The following is a 22,762-nucleotide window of genomic DNA, read 5'->3' as shown; positions in this document are numbered from 1 at the left end:
GTGCTCCTTGGGACTTTCGCCAGTTTCTTTTCTTTTCTTTTTTTTTTTTTTGCCACAGCCCCTGCGCGTGCCGGGGACGGTCGGCGGTCACGGCGAGGCACGCGCTCACGAGTGCTCGGCATTTTATTGGGAATTTTAACGCGTTACGAGACACAGGTTACGCCCGGCTACAACAGCTGCGCTGTTAAAAAACCTATTTTACAGCTTAAGGCCGCGTATAATGGTAGTTGCTGACCGACTTCGCCGAAGCGTCTGTCCTGTCTTGTATAGTGCACAAAGAGCTCCCAACATACTAATCCATAGAAGGAACACCAAGAATGACGAATAAAATACGTACGCAACAGTTGATCGTTGCGTGCAACTGGTTCTTTGCGGCCCAAACAATTTAATACAGCCACCTGGGGCCTGCCTATGTGCAGAACTGAAAGCGAGTAAAATCAAATTGTCGCCCCCTCAACTTAGGCAAGAACACGGTGAAGACACTCATGAGTTGACACAGGCGTGCGAATTGTCAAATTCGTCTTTCTTCCTTCTATCAGTGTTGAGAGCCTGACGCAGCAGCATAGTTTGTGCCGTTCCATAAGAGGCAGCGATGCCAGGAAGAAGAATGGGTCATACGAATTTTATTTTTTTGCGGTCCCTTATGTTCCTTTAACGTGCGAGCTCAAACACCCTTCCTTAGAGCATCGCTTATCGAAAATTGATAAGGGCAGCACCCGTTCTTCCTTTCCTTTCGTCTGTTCTCTTCAGAGAAGGAGGATAGTGTTGTGAACATTGCTTTTGTTTGAACGAACTCTAAGCTTTTGGAGGAAAAGCGCTCGAGGGCGCTGCGTTGGAGGTAACCGTCGTCAAGTGCATTCAAACCCCACAGTATAAAAAAAAAATTGACGGAGTGAGGAAAAGCGAGGGAAGATAAGCACTTTTCTAAATTTTGCAAAAAGTCAGAACTAAAGTGCGCAAAATTAGCGCTTGGTGGAAACATATTATATTTCACAAAATCCGATACATATCTTTGGCTACTGCTCTTGCGTAGAGGAGGTTCGTGGAAGGAACGTAGCTGTATGCGTATGTATGAGGTTGTTATTGCTTTGACTAACATGTTACTCAAGAAAACATAGTTTCAGATGTTTTCTTCAAGGTTGTGTAGAATAAGACTATGCTGAATTAAAGAGGAAATAAAGTACACTTGAGACATACCGCCATCTGTTTTCTGCGTTTACTCCAAATTCCCGCCCTCCTTCCTAGCCTCAAGAGTCAGTTTTAAATGGAGAGCGTCTTGAATTTTCCGGTATGGTATACGGATGCTTGTAAGAACTATAATGAACGACGCGATAGAAGCAAAGCCGATTATGCATGCGGTATCTGCTGCGCATAGCTGAAGAATGCGAATAGGAGCTAAAAATTTTATACTTAGCACACAATTCGATTTTTCGGGTGTTTTGGGGCACCGAAGCTGCACCTGGGTCAGAAGGCGCGTCGTAGTGGAGGCTTCCAGATTAGTTTTGGGGACATGGGCATCTTTACGGGCGCTGAAGCCTCAACATTTGGACGTTTTTGCTTTTCCTCAATTGAAAAAGCAGCAGCCGCGGCCTGGAATCAAACCCGCGTCCTCGGGCTCAGCAGCACAACCCTTTAGCCACTGAGCCACCACGGTGAGCCCTAATAGGGCTCTCCTACCAATGCACCTTCTTTTGCGATGATTCAAGCCTTCCGAAATTGCGATCTCAGTTTTCATTTGTGGAGCATATGTAAAATTTCAGATTCTCGCGACATTTCAGTACTTTTTCTGAGATGTGTTGTGTCATCTGTTCCTACAAAATAGAGTAAGACGCATTAGGTGTTGTCAGTTGATTCCAAAATTAAAATGGCGTACACTCCTTGTTTAAATTTGACTATGGCTCGCCAATATTTGATTCGAAATGCCATCAAGAGATAACAAAAGGGCTACGAACAAGGAAACTTTGAAGAAAGCTAGAAACTACAAACAAGCGTATAAAAACACCTCTAACAGCCTTTCTATGCGAAGAAACCCAGCGCAAACAAAAACTTGTGGTGACCAAGGAACCAGCGCTTTGCACGGTTCGTGGTTTATCCCTCCGTTCTAATACTCGCTACTTGTCCCCCTAATCAGAATACAGATATCCCGAGGAAACGTCGAGCTGCTTGGACAGCGCTGTCACAGGGAAACGCGAGCAAGGCGTGCATCTATCGAACTTGTTGCGCGTGCTAACACGACACAGCCAAGCATCGCGGTAACGGAATGTCGATACGTATACCGGAAGTGGTGGCGGGGCCAGCGTGATCAGAAGTGGCGGCAGCTTTGGACGCGGACAAGCTATCATTCCGCCATCTATCGGAGTATCGATTTCTCGCAGAATCGGTGGCGCCTTGTCTTCCCGCAGCTGTGGCGGGTTTCGAAAAGCTTTCTTGGAGCAAAAATCTTGCGGGCACTGAAGAGTTTTACTTTTTTTCCCTCCCCTCGTGAGGCGCCAGCCCTGAAGTCAGCTGTCGCTACACCCGCTTCACGCATTAGGAGGCGCGCCTCGCCACGTATGGCGACAACAGCGCATGACTGTTTCTAGTACCGTTTGCGCAAGCTGCTATATTTTTAACCGTCCTGACGCGTGACGCTTGCTTAAGACTAAGAATACGTGGTATAAGCTGTGGTATTCTTAGAGCACAAACATACGTTGAAAAGCAAGAAAAAAAAGCAGTTTTACGGGTAATCGCTCTGATTAAGACACGGCAGAGAATGGAAAAAAAAACTGTGGTTGTTTCTTCTGTCATAGGAATCGGTAAAGCACGAAAGTGAAACGTGCAGCGAAATCTGCAGCTGAGCATGATTTGCGGGTCGGCAGCTGTCTCGTGGGTGTTCTTGGCGAGCGACGTCCTGCTTGCGGGTCGCTTCGGCAAAGGTGTACGGGCGTCATTTCCGTGACGGATATGCCATCAGTGAAATCTTGGTGTATCCCGGCATCAAACACTTTCCCGTTAAAATATATAACCCGAAAACGAACAACCCTAAGTATAACGTACTCTTTAGTACTAAAGGTTGCTTCTCCGCAATAAGACCTTGTGTGCAGGGGTGCACCCTTTACAGGCCGCTTGTTGCGTTGTACTGGCGTCATTTCCGTGACGGATATGACGTAAGTAAAATCTTCCTGAATCCCGGAATAAAACACTTTCGTGTTAAAATTGTTGGTCATTAAAACGGGAGTGACGAAACCCGGAATAAAAAAACGCAAGAGCCACATTTACTTTTGTGGGAGGAAACAGCGTAAAAAAAACCCACGACAGTGTTTGTTACCTGTTCATCTTGCTTTGTGGGAGTTTTTTTGAGGTCATGCCATACCCAACTTGACAAACCGCGGAAAATATAAGGTAATTAATGCACCATGAAGCAACGGATCGTTCATGCAGCGATTCTCGTGCTTTATACCCGTAAAATAACAAAACGATCTCTAGAACGGAAACTTTTCGCATAAGTTGCTTGACGGTATTTGTATACTAGTGAATAGTATGTAACGCTACCAGCATTCCGCAGTTGCATCCGTCCAGCGTCGACATGACTTCGAATCACTAAAGGTACAGCGAAATGGAATTCTTTCAGTTAAGCGCGTGGCAACCAGATCGCGCTACTCTCGTGAGTAGGGGCTCCAACACGGCCTCTCAAGCGCGCGTGAAAGCGTAACCATAAGGCGGGAGCCCAGTCGCTGCGTCTCTCCAAAGGAAAGCGCTCCAAGTGAAAAAAAGGGGGGCTGGCCACGCTATTGGCCCTTTTACCCAGTGCTGCCTGGGTCGACTCCCCGCCCCTGTCTTCTCCTTAGTGATAAAGTGCAACGGAACTCGCGGCACGTACGCCACACTTCGATTCATTTTTGTTCGCGCCTTTCCACGCGCTTATACATATTGAATACGGCGCTCCTGCGGCGTTCGCTCGAGATTAACCTCGCTGTCGCCATATCGCCGGGCTCGACAGCCGCGCGCCTTCCTCGAGGATAAAAAAGAGAGAGAGAGCTAAAATGCACGCCCTAGCGCTGGCACGCATATCTCCGGGTTCGAAATTTAATTTTCAGTTTGAGAAATGTTAATTTCAACTCAGGCCGAGTGCCTTTTCTACGGCTACCAGCGCTGCCTGTTTCTAGGAAGGCGATAGCTCCCGTTGCCGTTCGTGCCGCTAAGATGTGCGCCTTTGAACTGCGCTGGTTCGCCGCCGTCGCGTATTCGCCGCGTGTCAGAGTGCGGCCGATAAAAGCGGTGAGACGAAAGTCAGTCCTTGCGCCAGTGCGTCCGACGCGACCCCCAGGTTCCCACCTGCAAAATGAATTAGTCCATTCCGTTCAAGTGATGTCGCGGAACTCTTAGAAGCGTCTAAGAAGAACAGCGCACATGTACTAATTCGTTCCTACATGCGTACGTACATCCACACACACTCACATACATACGTACCATAAGGCATGTATGTATGTACCTTATATACCACATATATATATATATATATATATATATATATATATATATATTCTGACGAAGGCCGGTCCCCGGTCGAAACGTTAAAACCTGTCCTCTTTCGACGTGTTTCATTTTCTTCATTATACTTACCGGTGTCCAAGAAATTGTTTCCCGCTATATATATATATATATATATATATATATGTATGTATGGTATGTATGTATGGTACGTATGTATGTGAGTGTGTGTGGATGTACGTACGCATGTAGGAACGAATTAGTACATGTGCGCTGTTCTTCTTAGACGCTTCTAAGAGTTCCGCGACATCACTTGAACGGAATGGACTAATTCATTTTGCAGGTGGGAACCTGGGGGTCGCGTCGGACGCACTGGCGCAAGGACTGACTTTCGTCTCACCGCTTTTATCGGCCGCACTCTGACACGCGGCGAATACGCGACGGCGGCGAACCAGCGCACCAGACCGGTATTCTGGAGGTCGTGGGTTCGGATCCCACCTGGCGGGCATTTTTTCTTCACTTTCTTTCTTTCTTTCCAAATTCTTAATCTGTTTCAATAATCTACCACATCCTCCCCTTTGCTTTCCGAGGTTTTCTCGACTGCCAACCCTTATTTCTGTGTTATATATATATATATATATACGTATGTACCTTATATACCATAGGGTATGTATGTGACCATACATACATACATACATACATACATACATACATACATACATACATAAAGTACCTGCATACACCATAGCAGTTGCGCATCATTGTTATTTGTCCGTTGACAATCGATGCCCTTCCCAAGAGGGCACATCGATGTCGCGTCAGCCTGGTCCATTCTGTGCCTCCAAATATTCTTGTTTTACCCGTCAAACCGACCCTCTGTCTGCCTCTGTTCATCTTGTATCGTCCCTCGGATTGCATTATTGCTAGTACATCATATACTTGGCCTTTACTCTGCGTATCGTATCTCCTGGAGTATCCACACCGCTCGAAGCAATAGTGGCAACTTATGTTCTTCTACCCCAGAAGGCTCAACCTACCCTCCTCTCATTCCACCCAAAAGTCTTCTACGCCCTATGAAAACTACATTTTAAGCGGGCGACGGACTCTGGACCGCTGATTCGTTACAGACGGTTCATTGCACCCTCCCCTTCCCCCGTGCCGAATCCAATGCAGGCTTCTCAGAACAAGCACGGTATTCACAATGCAGTTTCTTCTTTTGTTCCAGTGAGAAAGAGGGAATGACTCCACGAACGCGTATATAGATTCCTTACAGTGTTTTCTTCTACCGAGGCTTGTATGGGTGCTTTCCAGTTTAAATTTTTGAGCAAGAGAGCTCGGGTTTTCATTTTGGACAGCTAATTGCCGGATGTGTTCCAATCTCTAACGGGTGCATGCAGCTTTTGGCCGTTCGAACGAACATCGCGCGAATTCGACCGATCAATAAGGGAAAGTTTTAAGACGAGTTCGTGGCTCTGTTTATATCCGGTTGCGCGCGCCGGCTCGGAGTGTAATAATGTATTCGGTTCTTCCTCCCGAAGGTTTACTCACTTTGTTTTTCCTCAACTCATGCAGTGCACCCTCGTTGGAACTTTGTCCCGTTTAACAGGAGTTTTATTTATCGACAGCACTTCCAGCTCAGAAGTCCCCCTGAAAAAAAACACCCCTGAAATTGTTGTTCCATTTACGCGGCAATTCCGCTACACCGACTTCCGCTTGAGTCATTTCCGTACAACGAGATTTCACTGAACTTTGAAGCCAAAAAAGCTACAAATTGCATGTCGAGGAAAAAGGCGGGAGATTTGACGACGGGCTCTTGCTGTCGTTAAATGTTTTCAGCCGTTCCAAGCCTTGGCCTGGCAGGTATACACCCCCCTAAGCTTGTCTCAAATGATAAATTCACAGTTACTCAAAAGTTGTATTATTAAACGATTCTGTCTTTCGCGGTCATACAGCGCAACAAGCATGGCTAGTATTTTTTTTAAGCCCCCTTAACAGAATAAAAAAGTGTGATTGCCCTAACGTCGACGGAAACAAACGCACACAAAGGGCTTAATGATTCTGAGAACGGCCACCGGTAAGTCGGGCTTTAGGTTGACTCATCAGGCCTGGAAAGCACTGCGCTAGAACAAGCAATCTCTTACACTAAACCTAATGAAACCAAAAGCATAATGTGGACGAGATGATACACAATACACGGAGTTTACAACGAGACAGGAGGACGAGTAAAAAAAAAAAAAAGATTGGCTCCAATCCACGCTGTGAAGGTTGTTGGAAAGCAAAGCTTTAAAGGACACCCGCAACAATTCCCCATGCGACGTCACTTGAATTCACACACGTGGCTCTACAAAGAGTGAAACCAAATATTCTGCCACCCGTTTCCTGGCATTCGCGGGGGCGGCGTCCCGAACTCAGCAGCGGCGTCGGACATGGCTGGGCTAGAGCGGCGGACGCCACCGCTGTAGCCCGGTCGGGAGTAGGGAGAAAGAAAACGGAGGGGAGCGTGTTTCGAAGGGTGAGACAGCGGAACCTAGCCATCCTGATGTGCTAGCTTGGGGCTACACCACCGCGCGACACAAGCGCACACACTGAAACAATTCGGCATGTGAGCGTAGTGATTCCCATTTATACCGGTTTAAACTAGTTAGTTTGGTAAGTTTGAGAAGTGCGAGAACGCTGAGGGAACTTTTATAATCGTTATTTCCCAGAACCAGTTGCTACTTTCGCCTTTTGCAATACCTCTTAAAATACAACCGAATTGGTATTTACCAATTTATAAAACGGAGTCCCATTCGTGGCAAGCAGTGCACAAAAGGTAGCGTTTCTCTAGTGGTCAGATGTCGGTATGTGGGCTCGACATTTTGTTTTCCCACCCTGCAAACCCATCCTTAACGTATGTTTACCGTACGACCACTTAATTCCGCCGGGTGCGGGTTACACTGGAGGTGCCGTCGAACAAGTTAATCGAGCCGTGCGAAGGCAGCATGCAAAGGACGTGAAGCTGCGCCAATATAGGCCCAAAACAACCGTCGCTAAAGCAGACAACAAAACCGTACCACAGACGCCGCCGCCGGTGATCAGGCACTCCGCACTTCCGCGCGGGGAACGCTGGGTAACTTCGCCGCGCCATCTACAGTGTGCTCCGTGAGTCAAACCCCTCCCCCCCTCACCCCGCCGCCGCCTCCGCCACGTTTGGAGTTTTTTGTACCGCACGCCACGAAAGAGCCGTTTGCTGGTAGAGCTGGAAAGCTTTGCTTTAAAAAGGAACACGTACAACACGATGCCCAACATTCAATTAGCCTTCAATGCAAAAATGGCATTGCTTGCAAACCATGTGATATCACACCTTACGTCAACAACGTAGAAACGCTATTTTGGAGAGTGTGCCGAGTGTTCTATGCGTACCATGTGCACCGGGACCCGACTAGGCATGCGGGCATGCGTTCCAGTAGGCTGGCCTACTTCCGCTGACGGGCGCCGTCTCTCGCCTTGCGCTCGCATTCGTTGCGCTTAGGGGTAGCCCGCCTCGCCTTGTCCGCGCGCGCATCCGCAATCCGGTTCCGTGCGTCACGTGTGTACGCACGGAACACACAGTACATACGGTAAGTAAAGACTGTCTATTTTTTTCCCCGGCAGCATTGCTGAAGGGGCACTGACACTGCTGTATACGCTGCCTGGCTGATAAAGTACGCTTCCAGAATTTCACATTCAAGCTTCTCGCTGGCTTCTTTCCTTACCGTGTCGGAGTTTTCATAAACGTAGAACAGGGGCACATTCACCGCGCCGAACCGTGATTTCAGGGAAGCTGTGACGTGCGTCATTCTGCCCGCTGACGTTATTGGCGCCGTGAGACGAACAAATGAAATCAGAGAGAAACAAACACGGAGTAGCAGAAACGAAGCCGGTTGATGCAATCCACACGAAAAAACATCGAAATTGAAAATATAGACGCAAATATGATACCGCAGTAAAGATGTTGTTGGTAAGCATCACCAGGCTTTCGCCTTCAAAAAAAGTAAGCAGACTTAAGTGCCCCGAGAAATTTTTTAAAGACAATAGTCTTTCTTGGGCTACTTAAACACAGAAATTTTGGTCTGTCTGTTGTATGGCCGTCTGTGACTTGATTCAGCCACCCGGCAAAAGTAAAACAGAAACTGCGCAATTGTCTTTAATACCCACAGCCAAATCCAAACGTCTAAGTCCGGTGTTAAGTTTCATACTTGTCAACATTATTGAACGAGAACAAGACATTACAGAAATTTGAGGCAGAAAATCAACACATGAGTGATATTTGCAGTGTTCTTTTAATACAAAAATGACGGATGCTTGGTTTTTGGATAACAAATGAAATTATGCATCAACTGCAGAAAACCGTCACCTGCTGTTGCCCACGCTACCTGGCGGCATGTAAAAAATCAAACGGGAAGAGCAACGAAAGGTTCCAGTAGATAGGTTCCATGTACCGCTTGGAATGCTTGTCGAGAAGGGCAACGTGGTTCTATAAACGTCGCAGTAGGGTGCCTCGATTTACGCGCGTTTCCGCCGTACGGCAGCGCTGGCATCACGGCATCCGACTTGGAGCAGTAGAACGCGGTAAATTTAAACTGACTTAAGCAAACCTGTAGCGTGTTACCTTGGGAGGAACGAGACGGGAGAGGAACAACATGAGAGGTGAGCGGGAAAGAGAAGGGAGGCATTTACTTGCCAGGGACACCAGTCGACTATCATCTTTCGTCGACTTTGCAACGAAAGGAGCAGATACGCCGCCATTTTTTTCTTCTATAATCCCCAGAAAGTACAGTGACATCCTCGCCCACTACCGCTTGGGACGAAGAACCTTTTCGCCTCCAAATCTAGGCATCTCTCGCGAAGACACGGTCATCTACAGAAAGCTACAAACTAACACATTTCTACATGGTGCATTACTACATTTAATGCATCCGACATTGTACACATGCTCTTGTAAATTCTGCGTAGAGCCATGCACTCTCTACCACATGGTATGGGAGTGCCGCAACACACCATCCCCTGCCCCAAATCCAAATCCTCCATTTGAGCAGTGGGAGGGTCGGTTGATCAGCTTTAACCTGGATCACCAACAACATCTGGTATACCGGGCGAGAAATCCCGCCAAGACCCAGGGCTTCCTGGACTAAGGAGGTCCCTCACCTGGCGGTCAACCCATAGAGCTTCTTACAATATACACTAGAGAGGAATCGGACGCTAGCGTCTATGCGGCTCACATCAAGGCCGTCTGTGTCGTCATGGACCGCCATTAGATCATGCGCTCGCCTAAATTTCATGATTGGCTTGGATTGAAACCTTTTAGTGACAGCAAATTTAAACAAAGTTCCACAAAAAAAAAACGCGAAAAATAGTGTGCAATTATGTAAGTGGAAAATAAAACAGGCTGTTTTAAAACTAAGAAATAAGGAGGTAAAGCATATTTTTGCTGGAACGTTTGTTCCTGCTATTTTGCAGGCCAAGGTGGTAATTACGAACAATGTTAATATTTGGGGAGGAAACTCATTATAGACTATTCTTTTAATAACTTTACCATTATTTCAAATAATAAGTTGTTTGAAGAGTTTGGAAAGGAGGAGGAGGAGGAATGCCTTTAATGAATGAAGAGAAGTCAGCCTGGCAGCGAGCTTGGCTTGCTACTCCACATGAACATGAGATGTGCGAAAGTGAAGGGAAACGAAAACACAAAAACTCACACAGACACTACAAAAGCAAATAAGCACACAAACTGACAAATGCAGGATCACGCACACGGCGCACAAACAGAAGTGAAGTTGAGGCACACATTCACAGAGTTTCGTTCAGGCCGGAGTCACGGAGAAATGACACCAAAGCCCGTGTACTCCGTGTTGCCGCGGCAGTTGAGTGCCAAGGACCAATGGCGTCAGAAAGCTTCAATGGTGCATCAGCACGCAGTCCCAAAGTTGCCTTCCAGGTTAGCCGCGGGGTGTCATAACGGGGACACACACACAGAACATGTTCTATGTCCTCACGGACACTGCATACTTGACAGTGAGGGGAGGCAACCCGGCGCGTCTTGTGCAGGTAGTGGCTGGTAAAAGCGACGTTGAGGCGAATGCGGTGAACGACTGCTTCGTCGCGCTTTCCCAGGCCACACGGCATTCGAAAAGTGCAGGCGGGATCGATTCTGTATAGTGGCTGATAATTTTTTGTCCTGTCCGTCCATGTGGAGAGTTGTGACTGCCGCGCCACGGAGTACGCAAGTGTCGCGGCGTCACGTCTAGAGAAAGGAATCGGGATGATGACACTAGATTGGGTGTGGGCCGCGCAAGCTGTTTCGTCGGCCACCACATTCCCATTCACCCCGCAATGTCCAGGTAGCCACTGTAACACTACCTCGTGAAGCATTCTGGCAGCTTGTGTATGCAGGGTGTGTATTTCGTGGGCCAGTTGCTCGCGCGGGAGTGATGCTAGTTGCTGTAGCGCCGCCCGTGAATCTGTGAAAATCACCCACACAGAAGCTTCTTGCCCAAGAATGTACTGCAAAGCGGAGCGCAAGGCAGCAAGTTCTGAGGTCGTCGACGTTGTTTTGTGGCTTAACCTGGCCGCAATTGTGGTGCGCGTTGATGGAACCCAGATTCCGACAGCAGATGATGTGGCCGTCACCGATCCATCAGTGTAGATATGCTTGTGGTTAGGGTAGCAATTCCACATGTGCTCTAGAGTGAAGTACTTTAGGGCTGGAATTGGCAACCTTGATTTACTGCTGATGCCCGGTATTGTGGTGACGATTCGCCAGGGGGAGTACAACCAGGGCGGGAGATGAAGCGGCGCAGGGCACTTCTGACACAAGGGTGGTAGAGTGTCTTGTACCTCTAAAGCAGAGCTAGAACTCAGCGGATGTCCATGGGCCCTAGTCGCCAGCCGCAGATGTAGGCGAAGCTGCTCCTCTTTCACCAGTACACTGGGTAAGAAGCGCCTAGACTCTCGTATGGTCCCCAGCGTAGAAGTTGTCTTCGGAAGACCCAGACAAAACCGCAGAGCTCGGGCCTGCATACTTTCTAACAGCCTTGTGTTGGTCTTGGAAAGAGGGCCGAGTACTGGGAGGCTGTATCGGAGCAGTCCTTCACAGAGTGCCGTGTAGAGACGTAGGAGGGGCCCAGCAGAACAACCTCCTGAGCCGCTGGTCAGCATGCGTAGCACCTGAGCAAAGGAGCCCAGTTTCTCCTTCAGGAGACGAACGTGGGGGGACCACGTCATCGACCTGTCAAGTGTTACGCCCAGGAATCGGTGTGAGTCCACAAAGGGTATGGGGACCCCTGCCGCTGAAAGATGATAGCGGGAGACATCACGCCTGGTGAAGGCTATTGCCGCACATTTCCTAGCCGATATTTCGAGGCCACGTCTCGTCAAGAAGTCCGCTATAGAATTGATGGCTTTTTGAAGGCGAGCTTGTAAAACTCGCCTGTTGCGGCCAGAGCTCCAGATGCAGATATCGTCAGCATAGAGCGATATTTCGACAGTGTGTGGCACGCACTTCTCAATTCCAATGAGGCTGATATTAAAGAGGGTTGGGCTTAAAATGCCGCCCTGTGGCACACCTCGCGTGACATTGTGAGGGGCTGTTTCGCCGTCTTTCGTGGACATAAAGACGGATCTGTCAGACAGATAATCGGATATCCACGCATACATGCGACCTCCGATGCCTACCGACTCCAATGCAGATCTTATTGCCTCATGTGCCACACAGTCAAAGGCTGCTTTAATGTCAATGAACACTGCTAGAGTGATGCGACGCTGGGCTTTCGCACTCTTAACGTCATTGACAAGGGCAAGCACGTTGTCGATGCTGCTGCGGGACTGTCTGAATCCAGTCATCTGTGGGGCATACACGTTCCGCTCTGTCAAGTCCCAGTCTAGGCGAGCAAGGACCATCTTCTCCATCAGCTTCCCCACGCAGCTCAGGAGTGCAATGGGGCGGTAAGACTCAATTTCCGTAGGGATTTTGCCGGGTTTGAGCACGGGAACAAGGCGACCGCGCTTCCAGCCCGGTTCGAGGCGGCCCGTTTCCCAGCTGTGGTTGTATGTGCCGAGAAGGAAGCGCTTAGCTTTGTCTCCAAGGTGTGACAAAGCTGCATAGCTTATGCCATCTGGGCCCGGTGCAGAAGCCTTGTTTACGGAAGACAAGGCAGCAAATAGTTCTGCCATTGTAAATGGCTTGTCCATGACGGTTACACTTGCAGAGGGCTGAGAGACATCGGTCAATCTGGCAGGTAAGACTGGAGCCGAGAAGGCTGTGACCTTGGCGCAGAAATCTTCAGCGACGTCTAGATCACGGCGGTTCTGTCGCAAAGCGATAGAGAGGAAAGGATGCAGAGCAGAAGGTGGTGCACGTAGGCTGCGTACTAAGCTCCAAATTCTCGTAAGAGGTTTTCGGGGGTCTAATTTTGAGCAGAACGACTGCCATTCCCGCTTAGCCAGTTTCTTCATATGTCGCTGTACGTGCCTCTGTGCTCGTCTAGCGGCTTGCATATCTTCAGATGTTCGTGTTTTGCGAGCACGCCTTTCAGCCCTGCGACGCACCGCGCGGAGCCTTTGGTACTCCGCATCGGCCACAGAGAACCTCGAGGGTATACGGAAAAACTTCATACAGGAGCTTCTCGCCCGTGTTATGGCGTCTATTAGGTCGCTGTACGATTCAAAATTCCCATCGAGCTCCTCAATAAGAGCAGAATACAGAGACCAATCCAGGCAACGAATTTCTCGATTGAAGGGCCCTCCACAGAGACCATCCAGCAAGATATATGTAGGCAGGTGATCGCTCCCATGTGACTCGATGTCGACGTACCACTGGGCCCTACGTGATAGTCCGAGGGAGACCATGGTGACATCTAGTGTGCTCGATACTGCGCCTCGGCTGAACGTGGGTTCACCGGTATTAATGACCGCCAAGCCGTTACGGCAAGCCGCATCGAAAAGGCGCCTGCCTCTAATTGTGGTCTTAATGCTGCCCCAGGAGGGATGGTGCGCGTTAAAATCTCCAGTTAGCACGTGCGGTGCCGGTGTCGTGCGTACAATGTGCTGCAGCCTATCCACGTTAAATGCAGCATCAGGTGGAATGTATGCCGCTATAAGGGTAAACTGCTGCGCAGAACTTTTAATAGTCGCTGTGACGTACTCGTTTGTGTCGTCTGGAGGCAAGGTATGCTCCATGTACGTCAGGTCGTTCCTGATCGCGAGCAGAACTCTTGAAAGAGCCTCACCTGTTCTAGACTGCAAAACAGTATAGCCAGAGAGCCGAATGTTTGCGCGTAACCGCGTCTCTGATATTGCGATAATTGGAAAGCGGTGTTGCTGTATGAACCGTCGGAAGTCCGGAAGGCGGCTCCGAAGACCGCATGCGTTCCATTGAAATACAGTGGCCTTGTTCCGTATTTCCAGAGTTTTTGGTGTCACAGCTCCTATCGCCATTGCGTGAGGAGAGGCAATACAAGGTCAATGATTGTGGAAGATTGTGCAGCGTGCCTATGAAAACGTCACCTTCATGGTGAACCGGTGCACCGACCGTCAGCTGCCGTTTAACACGAAAAAAGAAAACGCGGCGTTAAACAGTCGTGGACTAGGACAAGATAGGATAGATTCAGGCGCCCGTATATGTCGTATCTTGTCTTCGCCGAAGTACCTTTTGTTTATTTTTTCGTCGGCTACAAATTTTGCGGCTGCATATTACCCGCTCAGTCATACGTTCTTCGACTGCGGCATGACCAACGTCAGGTGCGATCACGCACTGCCTGCTGTTTCACTGAAGCCGGCTACCACGTGGCGCGTAGACGTGTTAATGCATAGTGAAGAAAGCAAATCCCCAAAACCGCTTAAGAATTCAATTGTCATGCCAAGCCCAAGCCAAAAAGGGGGTCTTCCCATAAACCCCCAAGACGACATGGATTACCAGGCGCAGTTTCCTCTCTAGTATACTTACTAAGAAACTGTATGGGTCAACCCAATAACATTGACTGCTCAAATAAATGTTTATTCTTCCTCCTCCTTTTGACAATATATGGCCACATTCAACTGGTCTGCTGCCGGCTGCCGTGACGTAACGTGCCGTGACGTGACGTCGGCTGCCGTGACGTAAGTCCGTCTTTAAAGGCTGATTAGGCGCGCACGCTCGCACCGGTTTGTTCGTAAATTCATGTCTGCTAGCACATACCTAACATCTGACAGAAGTACCCGGAAAATATGCTCCGCCATCGTTGTACGCGTGGCACATCACTCTGTGCTTATGATTTCGATTTAGCTGTTTCTGACCTAATTATGCATCATTACACTGGCTTTCAGTGTGGCAGGGATTTAAAAAATAACGGAAGCGTTTACAGACCGCGCAGCGAACGATGACGCCACAGAAACGGTTAGGTGGGCGAGCAGTCGCGAATTAGTTCCCACACGTAATAACGAGTAATTGGGGTCGAGAAGGGGCCATTTGCATATCAACTCCGAGAAGCGAAAATAAAAAAAGTTGAAAAGTCAGAAGTAGCGAGAACAGAAACACTTCGGCGGCTACATACTAAGCACCTTGTTCCCATGCTGCCCCGTTGCCGTTACATCCCCCCTTTTGTTTTTGGTAGTTTTTCCCCCTTTTTCAAAACCAAGCAAAAAGTCACCGTGCCTTGGAGCAGCGCATGCACTATTGGTGGGAGCGAACGTCATGAAGAGAACCGGCCGGCTAATCCCCTTCGCAAGCGATCAGCTGGCTGACTCAGCAGTGCCGGGAAGCCTGGTCTGGCGAGCCACGGGTCCGCGTCGCGGTTCCACGCTGGACACGTAGGCAGTCAGCGCTGCGGCCCGGCCAAGCCGCCTACACGTGTATTTTGCGCTTTGCTGCTTCAGCTTCTGGTTAAGCAGCTCGAAAAGGATGGAAAAAAAAAATCTAGTGGCGATGGGTGGAAATACGACCGAAGGTAACCACTGCGTGCATAACTTGAGCATGCAAAGACAGCGAGCGGTGCACTCTGGGGTGGTGGTGCCGGGACTTAAGGCATATAATAACCTTTTATTAAGGTGAGAGGTCAGTCTGACTAGTTTAAAGTGAATATGCTTGAAACTAGTGCAAGGACACAGACGCCGAAAAATGCAAACTCGAGCTCACGTAATTTTTTTCGCAATTGCTGACGGATGCCTGCACCCTTTCTTTTCGCTCATTTTTCAACACGGAGACACTGAACACGAGGTTACGCACTCTTCGTAGCTATGCCTGAAAATATTCTAGCTCTCTTCGCAGTAAATGCGGACAATGCAGGTGGCAGGGCAATGGTAGGTTTTTTGCTGGAGTTTCCATCTTCTACAGATTATGATTTTTAACACGAAAGTGTTGTATTCCCGGATACACAAAGATTTCAGTGAGTCATCTCCGTCACGAAAATGACGCCAGTACAACGAAGCAAGCGGCCTGTAAAGGGTGCACCGCTGCACACACGGTCTTCTTGCGCGGAATCAACCTTTAGTACTAAAGAGTACGTTATACTTGGGGTTGTTCGTTTTCGGGTTTCCTATTTTAACACGAAAGTGTTTTATGCCGGGATACACCAAGATTTTATGACGTCATATCTGTCACGGAAATGACGCCGCATCCAAAGAAGAATCTCTGAATCGACCGCGAGCTCCGACGAAAGCTGACTTCATTACCCAGTCCCCTTGAGTGGCAATAAACGTAAGAATGTTAGGCTATGTTCAGCCCTAACATTTGGCAATCTTAACGTTGACCCGCAACGTAAAACTTCACGCCAAGTACAGTTTTGGGTGGCGACATTGGACCTTGAATTGTAACGCTAGGCGTAACGTTGGTGCGTCGCACACCTAATGTGGATGTTAGGCCGCCGCATATCTGTGTTAGCGGCCATGTCACAAGTCGCAGCCAATGAGGACGATGGGCGGTTGCATAGCCGCTCCAGCAGCCAATGAGATTTTTTGGGGCAATTTATTCTTGGTACCACATCGTAGCCACGCCAGCGACGCATTTTCGTAGAACGGGGATGGCAGTGCTTTAGAAATAGTAATTAGCCAGAACCTAACCGCCTTTAAGCACAACGCAAAAAAAAAAACGGTTTCTGTGTAAGCATTGACTCGTGTCCTGACGGACCACTATATTTTGTTTGTTTAATTCTAACTGAATGGTGACGCGAGAATATGAAAGCAAACGCAAACCTGCGAAAAGAAAAGCGTCATGTCCTTAAAATCAGCTCACAATTCAGCAAGTGTGCACCCCGCACAGAGAAGATAAAATGTGTAGCCCTGCACAGAGTGGTGAAGACAAATCCCCGAGGGATTTCGGGATTCCGTTCACTTAGTCTCCACCGTGTTTTCTTACTCAGAAGCTCTGGGCTGTCCGTCTAACTCGACGTGACAGCCGCCCTTTGGCATACCCACCCCCTCGTGGGTGGAAATCCGTAATAAATATGCCCATTCTTTTCGAGACACATTTAGGGCCGAACGCCTACGGAGATTAGCATGCGCAATCCGAGTCTAGTGCTGCGATCAGAGAAGTCATGATTCATAGGCGTAGGACGAAACAAATTATCACGTTACGAAGGCCTGCGTGGGGGCTTTCGGCTGGCTACACTTGGACGTGGGGTATTCCAACGCTTCCGGGTTTTGCCGGAACGCGTTCATCGCGTATGGTGTGTGAGGAAGCGGCCGACTCGCCCGTATCTTGTCGCCGCCGTTGTCGTCGCCGAGAACGCGACGTCGGCGGCAGGCCTCTCGAAAGGCGTGCGTGCATGAGCGATGCCAGCGAGCGCCGTGCTCGCGTCGCGCCGACGGGTCCCGGCTGGCCGATGCTATCGGCGCATGACGGATGAAGCTGCAGCGCCCCGGGTGCCGAGCCGCCGCCCTTCGCGAGCCCGCTTCGGGGAGGGCCCGTCACATAATCGGCTGCTTGCAGGGGCTCAATTAGGATTATCAGCCATAACGAACCTGGGCAAACAGCGCTCCGATGCGAGCGGGCTTCGTGCGCGTGCCGGAGACTTCCCCCGCAGGGAGATGCTGCTGCTGTTGCTGCCGCCGCCGTCGCTGGAGCCGATAGCGGCATTGCCTTCGGGGGCACGCAGCTCGGAGTTCCAAACCTCGTGCCGGCTGCGGGAGTTCAAATGCCGCAGTCCTTGCTTTGGCGTTGTAGCCGACGCGGTGAGATGATGCGGGTCGGTGAATTGGATGCGCGAGAAAAAAAAATAAAAAATAAAAGTGGCTTAGCTCGGCTATGCCAGGATATACGTAGCGTGAGCTAAGGTTCAGCTGGTTATTCTTTGGTTACCTTGTTGTCTAGGATTAGCTGATTATCATGCTTGCTACTGCTAAAACGATTTCCAATCCAATCCAATCCAATCCAATCGCGGTGACGGCGATTCCGGCGCGCCAGCTGTGCGCCGTGATACGTCACTGCTGCTCGCGCATGCGCAGCACGGCTCTCCAGGAACCACGCGAAACTGCTCAACCTCGGCCATTGTAGCTCACGCTACAAAAAAAAAAAAAAAAAGCGGCACATGCAACGCAGAGTGAAGAGTCTTCGAGGAACGCGTGTTAAGATAAAAGCCTTGGTGAAAAATGAAAATATTGGTACAAAGCTGAGCTTTCTACTCGTGGTTAGGCCGAAGTAGGTCGGGGTTGTGACCCAGCTTGCGAGCGTCACAAAAACGTACACTTTGTGAACTGCAAGTGCCGTGTTTAATTACATTCTCTTTAGCGATAATGTGAGCGGCAAAGTATATAAGCGAAACACATTTTTAACGAGCCTTAGCCCGAAGAAGCGCACTTCCGATGTCTGCTTAAAGAAGGGATTCGGTGAAAGCGGAGATTGTACCGAACAGGGACGTAAATATTGTTGTTGTAAATGCTACCTTGTTAGCAGTCACAAAGTCAGGGGATGGTATTTTTAGACCGGATATTTTAGAACACATATTTCGCATCTCTGTCCCAGAGAAATTATACCTATAAACTCAATGGACACAGAGCAAGATATTAAGTTACGCAAATCATTATTGCTTGCCGCGATTTTTTCTCTCGCAACTCACGAAGAAAAACCGTGGCTGGCCTTTGTGCAAAAATTTTAGTGGTGTATGGGAGCTGAACATTATTTCAATACCACTCCGAAATCGACCAAGACTCCGGTGCACACCACAGGCTGAAATCCGCAAAATACAGGTTAAATTTTCACTTCATGCCCTTCCTACGACACTACCAGTTGTTTAACTTCCCCATAGTAAACCGTGAGAATCTTGCCCTCAGAGGTTACTCGCCATCACTCAAACTCCTGCAACAATAATCATCACTGACTGCCAAGATGCTTGTCGGAGTTTCCTAAGTGGTCAGGTGGCCCTCACTACGTGGAAGCTCCTCACTGAATAAGCCCCGATTGCAAGGTGGACCGGGACACATTTCACTAAAGGGCGATAACATAGACTAGCCTGCGAACTTTCCTCTCAGACCTCTGAGGAAACTCTTAATGTCGTTCCCCTCATTACTTTCCAAGATATTACGCAGAATAAGCGCTCCTCAAAATATAATTTTTCACCTCCTCCCCCGAAGCTTACAAAAAAATTATGGCTGATTTCTCTGTCATAGGAATCGGCAAAACACGAAAGGGAAATGTGCAGCGAAATCTGAAGCTGAGCATGATTTGCGGGTCGGTGGCTGTCTTGTGGGTGTGCTTGGTGAGCGACGCCCTGCTGGCGGGTCACTTCGGCAAAGGTGTACTGGCGTCATTTCCGTGACGGATATGACGTCAGTGAAATCTTCGGGTATCGCGGCATAAAACACTTTTATGCTAAAATATGAAACCCGAAAACGAACAACCTTAAGTATAACGTAATCTTTAGTAATAAAGGTTGCTTCCCCGCAAAAAGACCCTGTGTGCAGGTGTGCACCCTTTACAGACCGCTTGCTCTGTTGTACTGGCGTCATTTCCATGATGGATATGACGTCAGCGAAATCTTTGTGTATCCGGGAATAAAACACTTTCGAGTTAAAACCGAAATCATACTCCGGAAACTTGAGACAAATAAATTTCCTCAACCAACTGGGCAACACTGCACGTACACCGCTCAGATTCCTTCCAAATGTAAATTCTGCCCTCACCCATTTAGCCAATCATGTTAGTCTTAAAGGGTCATATAACCCAGCCCACCCACCTATTTCCACTCCATTTCACCAACGCCGGCTTGGATACCCAGAAACCCCTGGTCTCCAGTGCTGAGGCAGCAGGGTCGTCGCATGGTCTCCTGGAATGAGGGATCACTCCCACATCACTAGGCTTAACTTATTAAAGTTTTTTTTTACAATAACAGCAACGCTTTTAGAACAATACGCTGAGCATGGAAATGGTGGCTAAGGCGGGCTAGTAAAAGTAACCAAGGGAAAGAACTTTCAAGGTTTCACTTCATACACCGGTATTACTCGCAAAGTACACGTGTACAAACTGCAGTGTCTCTTTTCAGCCTACCTAAGGGGGAAAAGAAACAGGAACTGAAAACCCCGCCTTCCTTTCAGCGGGGAAGCACAAAAGGAGTCTACCCGCTTATTGATTAGCGCGAGACGGACGGGCGCACCGGCGAAGTTGCTCAATAATCTCCTGCAGCTTGTCGGGCGGATGATATCTCGGAGGAAACGAAGGCTCTCCTTTGACGATGCAGCAGCGTCTCGGGGAGAAACCTAGCGGAAAAGCTGCTTACCGATGGCGATGCAAACTTGTTTGGGGAGGGCGCCTTTCATGAAGCCCGCGCGCGGATCCCGTGCCCGCCCGAAGGGGTCTCCGGCCATATGAAGCCGCTCTGCCTTTACAGCTGAAGGTTGAATACACGAGCTATGTCATTTGTCGTAGGGCTCCGCTTCGTTTGCGAAATGATGCGGCAGGGCCGTCGTAGAAAATTCTAAGCGAAACTAAGAGCGTGTCAGCGCACTCCGAAAGAGCGGAAAGCGATTTTAATGGGAAGTGTTCTGCGCCTACTGTTTTCGGTTTTAAGGACCTGTCTGTATGACCAGCTCTCTTTGTAGCCTCGTGTCACCGACTGGCTTGTACAGGGTGAACCTCATAGAAAGGATATTGGGGCGGTGATGCAAGTATTAGTAAAAATTTGGAGGACGCTTAAGCCTCGCCTAAAATCGTGGAACGCAATAGCGCTATCGGGTCCCATTTGCACAACAAGGAAATTCAGAGCGGTGAAAACTGTCCTTTCCTGCTCGTATGCCATCTTTTGGGGCCACTTTTTGCGATATTGGCGCTTTCAGCAGGCGCCGCAAGGCGGCGCTACAACATTTTTCGCTTAGGGTCAACGCCACCGACGGCGCCTGCTTTTCTGAGACGCGGGGCTCCTGACGCTACGGGATACGCCACGACTACTCCCTTCACTCCTGCACGGGAATTCGCACTACTCGCACTACGACTTGATTCCTTCCCTTGTAAAAATTCTTGGATGCCTATTTCTGGATGGGTGCAAGGTGACAGCGACAAATTCCGTCTAGTCAAAGAATCCTTAGCATTTGATTATAATTATTAGAGATGAATTCTGGCAGTATTTTTTTTACTCTTTTCGCGAACGTGCTTTTATTAGTTTTTGCGTCTGTATAAGAATTTTGTGCCTGTTTTTTTTTTTTGAAGGTTTTGCCCTTTTCCGATTTTTTTTCTCTGGTTTCTTGCGTCTGCCTTGAAACGGCATCTCCAATTGGCTATGCACTTGGCTCATTAAACGCATTTGTTCGAACAGAAAATATAAGCTTTTTTAATGCTATAAAAATATGCTCGTACATGAGAACTTGGTTGCGCGTAAGCTTGGTTGCGTGGAAGCTAAGATATTTGAACAAAAAACTAAATTATCAACTTCCATGCCATATTCCCCCGTTGTGTACTAAAATATTTCGGGAGTGATGCGTGCACCAAGTGCATTCACCGAGATCATACACCCTCGACAAGAAAAAAATAGTACTTATAAAATATTGTTAATTTAAAACAGATATAAAATTAGAATTTTGTTGCATTTAGAAATGCTAAATGTGTATATGTATGAAAAAATTTTGCCTAAGAGCGAAAAAACGACTTAAAGTTTTCCTGTACCGCCAACTCCCTTTGAATCCTATCACACGAACGAGACAGAGAGAAAGAGAGCAGGTCCGTAGAAGAACGAGGAGGCGGGCAGTGCTTACTTAAGCGAACACGAGAATAGCAACGGTAAATACCCCGAGTGGCCTATCTGTTTGCACGACGGCGGCGGCGAGAGGCGCAGCCTCACGTGCAAGCGGAAAGCAATGAGCGTGGCTGGGCAAAGCCATAATCATACGGCCAGGTAATGGCCTTCCAGAGGGACCGTGTCTACAATGCGCCTCAGGTTGGCCCCAGCCGATCGGCTTTACGTGAGCGCATGATCGAACATGCTCACCGGAAGGCTTTCCGCACGGTCGCCGCGATCCGTTTCTATGCAGTTTCCGGCTATTCGCGTAGCCGGCCGCGGGCGGCTACAATTTGTGTGTCGCGTGATCCGAGGAAGAAAGCCAGCGAAAAGGGGCATTCGAAGCAACGTTTACCACTCATTTGGCTGAAAGGTGGTCTCGGAGTGCTAGCCAAAGGTTTGCAGAGGTCTCTGCTCTTTACACCCCCCCCCCCCCCCTCCCTCCCTTATGGTTCGGAGCTTCGACACTACTCCGGTTCGTTAAACTTAGGAGTGTGCTACGAAAACTCAATGGAGCTTCGTTGCAGATTTCTAAAGACACTTTGATTCGCAGTTAATTACATCATATGGAGCTATAACTTTGGATAATTTAGGAAAAGAATAGGGATGCCAGAAGTGACGTCGGATCGTCGCCAGTACGCTTGTTAGAGAATAAATGCTGATGCATATTAGTAAGGAATTGGTGTCACCAGTTTGAATGCAATGCAGCTTGGGGTTATTTCTCCTTATTCGGGACAGCAACACCAACGTTCCAATGTGACGCCGATTAATGTCACAGCTTTCTAAATTTAAGCTGCACTGGAACTTTGTGTGCCGAAAGACAGACGGCAGAATGGCCACATTTATTTGTGTTCGAGGTCCACATTACTTCATTGAGCCTGTTGCAAAAAAAAAAAAGTAAAATAGACAGAGCTTCTTTTCTCCTCATACGCTCGAAGACAAAATGAATGAACCGCAAGAAAAAGAAACTCCGGTAGTTGCTGGAATTGCTAGCGCTTCTTTTGGAAGCATTTGCGAAATGCTCCGTCCAAATACTGGCCCTGGGGCGTGTAAGTGGCGTCAAAATTATTTGCTTGAGAAACTAAAGCGTTTCAGTCACA

The sequence above is a fragment of the Haemaphysalis longicornis genome, unplaced genomic scaffold (assembly GCF_048455015.1).
Source record: "Haemaphysalis longicornis isolate Haplotype H1 unplaced genomic scaffold, Haemaphysalis longicornis Haplotype H1 scaffold_7, whole genome shotgun sequence".
Lineage (NCBI taxonomy): Eukaryota > Metazoa > Arthropoda > Arachnida > Ixodida > Ixodidae > Haemaphysalis > Haemaphysalis longicornis.
Note: the sequence above shows the minus strand (reverse complement) of the source record.